This window comes from Marmota marmota, unplaced genomic scaffold, assembly GCF_001458135.2.
Source record: "Marmota marmota marmota unplaced genomic scaffold, marMar, whole genome shotgun sequence".
NCBI lineage: Eukaryota > Metazoa > Chordata > Mammalia > Rodentia > Sciuridae > Marmota > Marmota marmota.
In genome coordinates, this window is record NW_025999913.1 from 19,651,833 (window position 1) to 19,662,288 (window position 10,456).

A 10,456-nucleotide genomic window follows, 5' to 3' on the forward strand; every position below is an offset into this window, starting at 1 on the left:
CGGTTCGATTTCCTGAATCCAGCTCAAGAAAAAGCGGAATTCCAACCTCAGGAAATGCGTGAACCTGGCGGTGAACTTGGCCGCGAGACCCTGGGACGGCTCAGGGCGAGCAGCGCCGGGAGCCTTGAACAACTGCCCCTGTTTTCCCTGAACCTGGGCCAGGAACTCGGTTCCATGAACCCCAGCGACAGGGGAATGGACAGGGCGAGAGACACAGGTGGGCGGATTGGCTGCCGCTCATTCCCCCATTCGCGAAGCTGACCTGCGCTGGTCAGGAGCCCGCGGTGAGGGTGGATTGACATTGTCTGGAAAACAGCACCAGGGCACCAGGTGATATTAGCTACAGATGGTGCCTTCGTGTGGCTTTTAATTAAACAGTGCAAGTCAGGTATCTTCCCTTATTTCTAAGAAATCATCACTGTGATGCACCTAAGAGATACTCCTGTTGGTCGTCTTCACTTGATGGCATAATGCACGCTGTTCCAGAACAAATATCCCAAGCATATAATTTGTGAATGATATAAAAATGGTCTTTACGAGGTTCACTCTGTTTCTCCAGATTTTGTTACTATTTGTCGAATACAGGCTCCAAAATATTACCAAAAAATCCTACAGAAAGAACAGTCGAGTTTATTGGGCAAGGAGAAGATTAACTCAAGAATCTTAACGGGGGCTGGGGGGGAGTTGAGCTTTTTACAGAGCTTTCTGAAATCTAGATGTCGACGAATCAAAGTAGGAATTTGGGTATGATTGGGAAAGGATCATGATATATTTTGGGATTGTAGACTCAGCCACGAGAGGAATTTGAAGTAAAATGTCATATTTGTTGTCTGTTGCTACATAAAGAATTGTCCTGATACTTTTTGTCTTAAAACCAGACAAACATGTACCCTCTCACAGCTCCTGTGGGTTGGAATTCAGGAGTAGCCTACCAGGGTAGAGGTCTCTCCCAAGGTTGAAAAGAGATGTTGTTAATGGAGTGGAGAACACCTGCAGTCCCACCTAGGTGTGCAGAATTTCTCTTTAAGCTCAGTCCCTTGGTGGCTGGACAGAAGCCTCAGTGTTCTCTAAACGGTCCTCCAACAAGTTCTGAATAGGCAGCTGACTTGCAGCAGATCCAGTGATCCAAGACAGGCAGCCAGGATGCTGCGGCCTCACAAAATTTCCTGTAACTTCGTTGTTCTATTCTCTGGGGAGGGAAATTGGGCTCCCTCTCTTGAAGTCTATCATTTGGACTTGTGTTGGTGGCTGAAGAGTAGCTCGGTGGTACACCATTTGTCTGACATGCATGAGGCCCTGGGCTTGATCTCCAATATCACAAAATAAGAAAAGAAATGGAGGTGTTCTCAGGTGTGTGCCAAGGTCTCTTCTCTTACTGCAGTCACTTGGGCGAAATATCCTTGCCATTTTTAAAGTGTCTAATACGTCATCAGAGGAAAAGAAAGTAGGTCATTCTGATGGATATCTCACCCAAGTTATGATAAAGGTTAATGAATTGACTGAATTTATTTTTTTAAAAAGATGATTCCTATAACTTAATCTTATCATGTTTCGAAAATCTAATATTGACAAACAATAATTATACTGTTTATCTTTTTTTCCCAAAATTTTTATTGCTGAATGATAGTTGTACCTAATGGTGGAATTTGTTGTGACATGTTTTACTGTGACACAATATAATTTGTCCAATGCCACTCCTCAGTGTTTTCCCTTCCCTTCCCTCCTCCTTCTTCCAGTCCCTCTCCTCTACTGATTTCCCTTCAATTTTCTTGAGAATTCTCCCCACATACATACACTCACCTTTCTTCTTTTGCCTCTCTTGCTTCTACATATGAGAGAATACCCATGACCCTGGACCTGAGTTTGGCTTATTTCACTTAACATATTGTCTCTAGTTCCATCTATTTTCCTGCAAATAACATAATTTCAATTTTCTTTATGGCTGAAAAAAAACTCCCTTGTGGGGCTGGGGGTAAACCTCAGTTGGTAGAGTGCTAGTCTAGCATGTATAAGGCCCTGGGTTCAGTCCCCAGCACCACAAATAATAATAATAATAAACTCCACTGTGTATGGTGCCACATTTTCTTTATCTATTTATCTACACCTAGGCTGGTTCCGCAGAATGGCTGTTGTGAACTGGGCTGCTAGAAACGTGGATATGCATGTATCACTGTAATATGATGACTTTAATTCCTTGGGGTAAACACCGAGCGGTGATAAAGCTGGTGGTTCCATGCCTAGCCTTTTGAGGAACCTCCACACTGACTTCCATAGTGGTTGTGCCAGTTGACAGTCCCACCAGCAGTGTCAAAGTGCTCCTTTTTCTCCACATCCTCTCCAGCATTTATTATCGTTCATATTTTTGATAGCTGCCATTCTGACTGGAGTAAGATGAAATCTCAGTGTAGTTTCTTTTTAAAAGTTTATTATTATTATTATCATTATTATTATTATTATTATTATTGAGCACCATTGTTACACATAGTAGTTGATTTATTCTGACAAAATCATACATGTTTGGAATTGGTTTCAGACGGGTCTCACCCCATGCGGTGTTCCTCCCCTCCTCCCTCCTGGTATTCTCCTTCCTCCACTCTTCTCATCTGCCTTTTACTCCCTTACTTATTTATTTTTGATTGATACTTTCTGCATGTACATTAAAGTGAAATTCCCTTTGGTACCTTCACATATGCCCATAACATGGTTTGTTACATTTATTCCATATTTCCTCCATTTTCCTTCCTTTCCTCCCCTCCTCCTCCTTCTTCTCCACTGATCTTCCCTATATTTTTGTGAAATCCAATCCCTCACCCCCACCACCCTTTTCCCCTTATTTTGCTCTAACTTCCTCAAGGAGAGAAGACATTATACCCTTGACTTTCTGAGTCTGGCTTATTTTACTGAGCACACCGACAAATGCCATCATTTCTTTCTTCTTTGTGGTTGAGTAAAACTCCATTATGTGTATATATAAACCCAGATTTAAGATAGGTAGTTAGTGTAGTTAGCTAAATCTTGTCTAATATCGGAGTAAGATAAATGAAATGGAGGCCATTATAGAGAATGGAGCCCGGGAAAGCAGAGCAGCACTGAGGGAAATAGAAATGTTGATGTCCCCAAGGCCCAGAGCCTGTCCTAAGGAACTGTTAATGAAGCAGCTTTCAGCAAATAGGAAGGTGCTAAACCGCCCCAGGCCCTTCCTGCCCAGATGACTCCTCCAGCCCACCTGTCTCCCACCTTTTGGGCCTTCCCACCTGCATTCTACCTCTGCAGGATACAGGGAAACAAAGGTCAGGATTGTGGGAAAGCTGAAAGAAGACCTTAGCTATAAAAAAGGGAAGACCTCGCCCTTCCACGGATTCCCCCTTCCTCCTCCGGGGAGAAGTCTTTTCTGCTGTCCTTTAATAAAGCTTCTACTTTCCATCTAAACTTGCCTCGGCGTGCTTCTCTGGTGCTATACTTCAGATTCGGGGAAGCAAGGACTCTTCACCGGTAGACAGTGGTATCATCTACACCACATTTTCTTGGTCCATTCTTCCATTGATAGGCATCTGGGCAATTTGGCTATTGTGAATTATGCTTCTACAAATACTCATGTGCATTTGGATAAATATCAAGGAGTAGAAGTAGCGGGGACATACTGTGGTTCTGATTCTCCAGTTATCGGTGACAAGCTTGCTCCCTCACATGTGGAAGTATAACATTAGAGAAGAGCCTAGGCATGCACATAAAACAGGGCTTACATACACTTGTCCTGGAAGGGAGAAGGGGCCACAGCTGGTATCCTGGTAGCCCAAGAAGTGAGGTGGTCCTCCTTTTTATACGTCGTAGGCTTCCTTTGTTCTCCTGCGCCCCTCCCCTTATCTCTCCCCTTCCTATGTATGTGACTAGCCCTTAGGAGATGCTCGGTGGGATGGCCAAAAGGTGAGAAGCAGATGGGCTGGAGAGGCCCAGCAGGAAAGGGGCCTAATTAACAACTCCCTGTGGGGACAATCCCTGGAACAGGTTACCTTAGCAACAGGTTGAAGCCTGGCCACGTTATCCTGATTAGGGTGGAGGAAGGGCTCTGAAGTTGTTAGCATTTCAATCTCTCTCCAATTCCCAGACCCCAATTGACCTCCTTGATCTGATCTGACTGTTACCTGTCTACACTGACTGCCTCTTTTAATTCTGGTTTTAGTTCCATTTTTGAGGAATCGCCATGCTGCCTTCCAGAATGGTCCCACTAATTTTAATTTGCAGTCCCACCAGCAATTTATGAGAGTACCTTTTCCCCACATTCTCACCAACATTTATCACTATTTTTATTCTTGATATTGCCATTCCAAGTGGAGTGAGGTGAAATCTCAGTGTAGTTTTGATTTGCATTTCCCTAATTGTTGATGTTGTTGAACATTTTTTCATATATTTGTTGGCCATTTTTATTTCTTCTTTTGAGAAGTGTCTATCTACTTGATTTGTTCATTTATTAATTGGATTAATATATTTAAGAGTCAAGTTTTCTTTAGTTCTTTATATACTCAGGATATTAATCCTCTGTCAAAAGAGTAGCTAGTAAAGATTTTCTCCCATTATGTAGGTTCTTTCTTTGATATAGGAAAAATTATGAAAGATTTTGAAATGGACCTGAAAAATGACTGACTGTGTGTGTAGTCCCATGTACATTTTTTAGGTAATTTCATTTTCCGGGAATCTATACCTGTCATTGTCCTGAGCTTTTTTTCAACTCTAAATTGAAGAAAATGTTTAGTTATGCAAACTGTTTTTCCATAGAAATACAAATGAACTGTGAATGGAATGCAAGTTATTGTCATCTTGTGGGAAAGAGCCAGTCTTGCTTCTATTTACACATTTGCTCTACATTCCTGTTGCCCAACTAATTTTGTTAGTTCTCCTTTGAATTGGTGACAATAGCCTATAAATAATTCATTTTGTCCCATTATCCCAGATGTAAAACACCTGTAAAAACTTAATCACACAGTATCATAACTTTGAAATAATCTTTATGTGTTTAGAGGCTATTCTTTTGAGAAAAGCAATAGGTGAATGATTAGAGCACCTAAAAATGCCACAGTCTGGCTGGGCACAAAATCACGAGCCACCACACAGCTTGTAGATTCAAACAGCAACTCTTTATTCCCGAACTCACACCAGCCATCTACAATCACATTCTGGGGAAATCCACGTTCTCTGCCCAAATCCACGTTCTCTCCCAAATTCACCTTCACTGGGCTTCTGTCTCCCAAAATATACTGTCTGAATCCCGTGAGAACTCAAGGGGAACTTAGGCAGCAGGATACGCCCTATTCCCAGCAGGAATAATCTTAAACCTTAAACCTGGAACCTAAACTGGGAACGCCCTAAACCCGATTATGTTAAACCAGGAACACCCTAATCCGCCCTGGTCCTTGAGCAAGGTCAACTACATTCAATGTCACTGCAAAATGTCAGCAACATGGGGTACGCTGGCAAGGAAATTGTCATACCTACTTGGCTAATGGCTCCCAGCATAAAAATACTTTTAAAGTCTTTGACCAGGTGATATAGACTTTTCTGTGAAAGCACTTATACTTAATGTTCAACTGAATTAAATATTTACATATATAACTGATATAAGAAATGCATTCATGAAAGTGTTTTCTAGAACTAGGTTGTCCTTATATTTGGAGATGAATAGCATTTCGAATTATCAATGGCAGAGAATAGCTATCCTATAAACAGGACACGGGGACAGGGCCTACTGCATAGTGACATGCAATGGGTACTACGTGGATGTTCCCGCCTACATAAATGACAAACACCCACCCTCTCTGCACATGGAAATTCATCTCCATCCTGCCAATTCCTGCTTTGAGTCCTAAGATGCTGACCTCTATGGACACTCAGTAGACCTGTTTCCCCAACCCTTCGATTTCCTGCTGAATCTGCCCAGTGGAAGGCACCGCCAGAAAGGAGATGAGACTCAGGGTGTCACAGGCTGCAGGTTGGTGGAGTCCCTGCCTCAGTGCTAGCTGCTTTTGCCAGCCACAAGGGGCTAATAATTGCCACCTGTGATAGCAACCTCTAGCTCTTCTCCATATCTGGTGAAGTCCCACAATCCAGTCTACGCCTTCATAAATAACTTCTTTGCACTCCCTTTAAACACCAATTCTGTATACCTTCTTCTGTAAACCCCTTTGTATGCCGTTCTTTTGCTGCCAAAACCCTGGCTAGTGTACTGCCTTTGAGAAATAGTCTTCTAGCAAGCCAGATATGTGAGCAAGCTGCATTTCATGCCCAGTAGTGTAATAAGGATAACCCAAAACCACAGTGGATGCAGAGATTGATATTGCTAGTCACTTATCCAAGATCCATTTTCTTTTTCTTCCCGGAGCGTGAGGTAGCTCTACAAATGCTTGATGTGGTAGAGAATCCACAATCACACTCTGTTTTGTTTGTTTGTTATTGTTGTTTTGGTTTGTTTTTTGATAATCTATTCACTGCTTATGACTCGATACACCTCTGAAATATTGGATTCCAAGCTACAGGAACCACAGGGGAAAACAGCCTCACCCAGTGTCCTTTGAAACCGACCACACTGATGAAAAAAAAACAAGCAAGAGGGTTGTGGGAGTCTAGATTTGATATAATTAATGAAATTCTCATTGAAAAATGGTTAAAGAATGTGTCACTGTTGGAATGGACCATGAGGCAGTGGAACCACTAGACAAAGATCAGAGAGCAAACACAGTGGGACCTGCAATAGTTTTGGTGGTGGTGTGTATGAACATTGAATTGTTTCCAAACATTCCACTTCTGTTAGGCAAAACAGAGGTATTGGCCTTCATTCACGCAAATAATTGATATGTATATTGTCATGCATGGATCATTCACAAATTTGTGAACAAAAATGAGTTTTATTGGCCAGGCTATATGGGCAATGGCCAAACAGACTCCATTTTACCCTGATACTCCCTCCATATCATGTAAGAAATGCTCCTCCCAGGGGAAAGCCCCGCCTCTGAACCCATTAATAGTTACCTAGCATAGTATACTTGGCAACACAAATAGCAGTTCTTATACAATGTAAACTTATTCTCTTTGGTTTCCATTTTTCTTGGGTGATATACCTTGTCAGAGATTGGTTGTCTAGACATAAGTAACCATTCTCTAACTTGTACTCAACTAGGGTCATTTTGACTTACTTCCCTTCTGCTTGCTTGCTGCTATGCCAACCTTGAAAGTCCGATGGGAAATATCAATGTACCCATTGCTTTGTCTCCCTAACTGCTCAATTCAGCTTCTGAACCTGCTTGCTTGCAGCTATGTCAACCCAGATGTAGTTTTTGTCTTTAAATATCCTAAAATGCTCAGGCTTAGGGCTCTTCCTTGCAGAGACAGTTGTAGGTCCTTTAGGGAACAGTCACCAGCTGGCCGGCTAAATAAAGGCTCTTCAATTTGGACAAAACTGGGACATGGTGTGTTTTCCCAAGAGACCTGCCCCACAACACAAGAAAGCTCATGTGCATTTGTTGAACTTCAAAAGACACATGTGCATATGCAGTCAACAATGCAATGAGAAGTCCACCAGGAGGGAGAAAGCATAATATTCTCAGACCTACTATTGTCCAAGATGATACCAGATTTGACATGAGGAGCTACATTATTTTGAAATGGCAAGAAAAGGATGTCAGAACAACCCAAGTTGTGGGAAACCAAAAACACATATTGTCAAAAATGTAGATCTCTATTGAAGTGTTTTGCTCCTTTCCACCAAAAAATAATTGAACAGGTCATGAAGGTCACTTCTTTGTAAATTTCACAATGTGCTGTTATAGGACAGCTTGTATATGTTGTCCCTGGGTCTCATTTGTAGAATCATCTGTATTTCTGATAACAAAGGACATATAAGCTGCAGATTTTTATTATGATTTCCAATATATTATAATGCATCTATGTCATTGAATTGTTCACAGAATTGACAACTTGGAACTTTGAGTTAATCATTAATTACTGAATTAAATAAAACACAAGTTCATTTGTATTTGTGTGAAAGTGATGATTTTAATAGTATTTCTCCTTTTAATCCACAGCTGCTAAATTCACATGATCTGGTGTCAGAAAAAGTTAAGTTCCCTGTTGGTTTGTTCCTTTTTCAGAATACAACCTTGAATAAATTATTTATGGTAACCTTCAGCTTTTCTGGAAAACAGAGGAGTTACCTAAAATCTAGAGAGATACTAGCACCACACTTAATGTGTAACTGTCACCTTAACCCAGAGCAATACCCAACCTAACTGTTGACGGGGACTGAATTCCCCACTCTCCAAGTCCAATGTCCCAACTTTCAGCAACAGTATTTGGAGATAAAGTCTTTAAAGAGGAGATAAGGTAAAATCAGGGCTATGGGCAGGCCCTATCTCAGTGACTGATGAGGAGATGAGGACACTGGACACAGAAGTTCTGGAAGCCCTAGAAAACAATACCATCTGAGATGGTGAAGCTTAGAGCAAGATATAGAAAATAATTATTGTACGATTTTAGCAGAGGACTGTAACTTCAGATCTTTTAGGAATACAATAAAGTAAAAAATGCAGGCTTGATTCTTTTTTTTAATGACAATTATCCTATTTTCCCATTTGGAGATAAAAAATTTTTTCCCACATTTAATAAGGCAAAAGACAGGGCCAACGAATGGCACAGATAGATTGATCCAGGTAACATCAAGGTAGTGTAATTGAGTGCATTCTTAGTAAGAAAACTAGCTTGGGCTTTCATTGCACAGGTCCATTTCAAGGAAAAGGAAAAAAAGAGAAGGGGACGTGGACAGCAGATGGTTCCATTTGTCCCCTGAGCATCGCATGCTACCCCTGCACCAGCTACCATTCTGTTCTCCTTCTTGCGGTGCTTGGGCTTAAACCCAGAGCACCACACAAGCTAGGGAAGTGCTCTGCCACTGGGACACCCCCAGCTCTGCACCACCACCTCTGCTATCTTGCTGAAGGTGTTTGGCAACACCACAGTAAAGTCTGCCTTCTCCCTTCTCCACAACCAGTGAGTGCCTTCTGTGTACCAGACACTTTGCTAGGTACTGGAGGTAGCAATAAAATACACAGACTTGTCCAGTCCTGAGTATGCAGTCCTAATGCAAGAGTCAGTGCCTTTCCATGTGTAGACAATGTGGGGAAATGTGATGGAGAATGGAAAGCCACGTTCAGGCAGCACACAAATGGGGGCCCTTGCCCAGAGACCCAAAAAAGGCTGCCTTGGAAGAAATGACATCTTATTTTCAATGAACACTGAAAGATGAGTGTCTGAATCCTGGTGCAAAGGAGGAAGAGGAAATGGCAGGAGCGAAGGCCCAGCGGTGAGAGGAGCCTGAAAGGCCCTTGAGGACCTGAAGAAAGGTTAGCGTGACACAGGGCCATCAGGCACGGCTGGTGTCAGGACATTCGCATTTAACATCAAGGTAAGGTTTCCATGTTAAAACAAGCAAACTACTAACAAAACATTACACTGTACTCCATTTATGAACACAATTATGATGAGTCAATTTAAAGTGATATTAACTTTATGAAGATAATGACACTGGACTAATTGAACAGGTGGAGACTGGGGAGACAAGAGATTCAGGTCAAGATCACCGGCAAAGAGAAAAGGCCTTCCTTCCTCTTTCCTTGGAGGACAGAGACTGTCTGCCGGCCACGGGAGGGGAGGTGACCCTCAGCTCATCCTGATGCTTGCAGAGAAGAGGTGAGGGCCATCCCGGCCAGGCCCAGGGCCAGCGGGCGTGGATGGAGCCGCACAGCGGGTGCAGAGCGGCATCGGGGAAGCGAAGGGAGAAGGGAAGCCCAGAGGACCTGCCTGTCGAGGGTCTGCGAGGAGGGAACGGGCCCTGCGCCTCGGGGGCTGGAGAAGGGAGGGACCCGAGAGACCCGTCAAGGTCCCTCCTAAGAGATGGCAAAAGCCGCTGTCGGACGGGAAACCCGTGCCCCATTTCTGGGTCCCAGCAGCAAGTCAGGGAAGGAGGCAGAGAATCTGGGGGCGAATAACCTGCCCCCGGACCTCGGAGTCAAGTCCGCCCGCACAAAACGGAAGCCGGCTGACCCCGACGTGATTTGAACACGCAACCTTCTGATCTGGAGTCAGACGCGCTACCGTTGCGCCACGAGGTCGCCGTTAGGCTCCTTTTTAATCTAAATTAAGGATCCTAGATGACCCCTCCCCGGCCACGGACTCCTCCCCTAGCGGCCCTCCAGACGGTCTCCCCGCGCCGTCCACGCTTCCCGGGTGTCCTGGGGGACAGGCTGCAGGGGCTGCAGAGCCGACCTCCGGACCGGAGCTGCGCGCGGACAGGTCAGCGGTTCCCGCAGACGAGACTTTCCTGTTCTGAGAAAAACCGTGCGTGGCCTCGGTTCAGGTCCGCAGCGACACGGGCACGAGGGGCGGCTGGGCGGACCGCGCCCGCCCGTTCTCC

At 43.8% G+C, this 10,456-nt stretch overlaps 1 non-coding gene across 1 annotated transcript; it reads right to left on the bottom strand.

Annotated features, from left to right (window-relative positions):
• Positions 1-10,082: 10,082 nt before the first annotated feature.
• Positions 10,083-10,154, bottom strand: Trnaw-cca. The gene has a single exon. It is a non-coding gene; the product is annotated as a tRNA-Trp (tRNA).
• Positions 10,155-10,456: the final 302 nt, after the last annotated feature.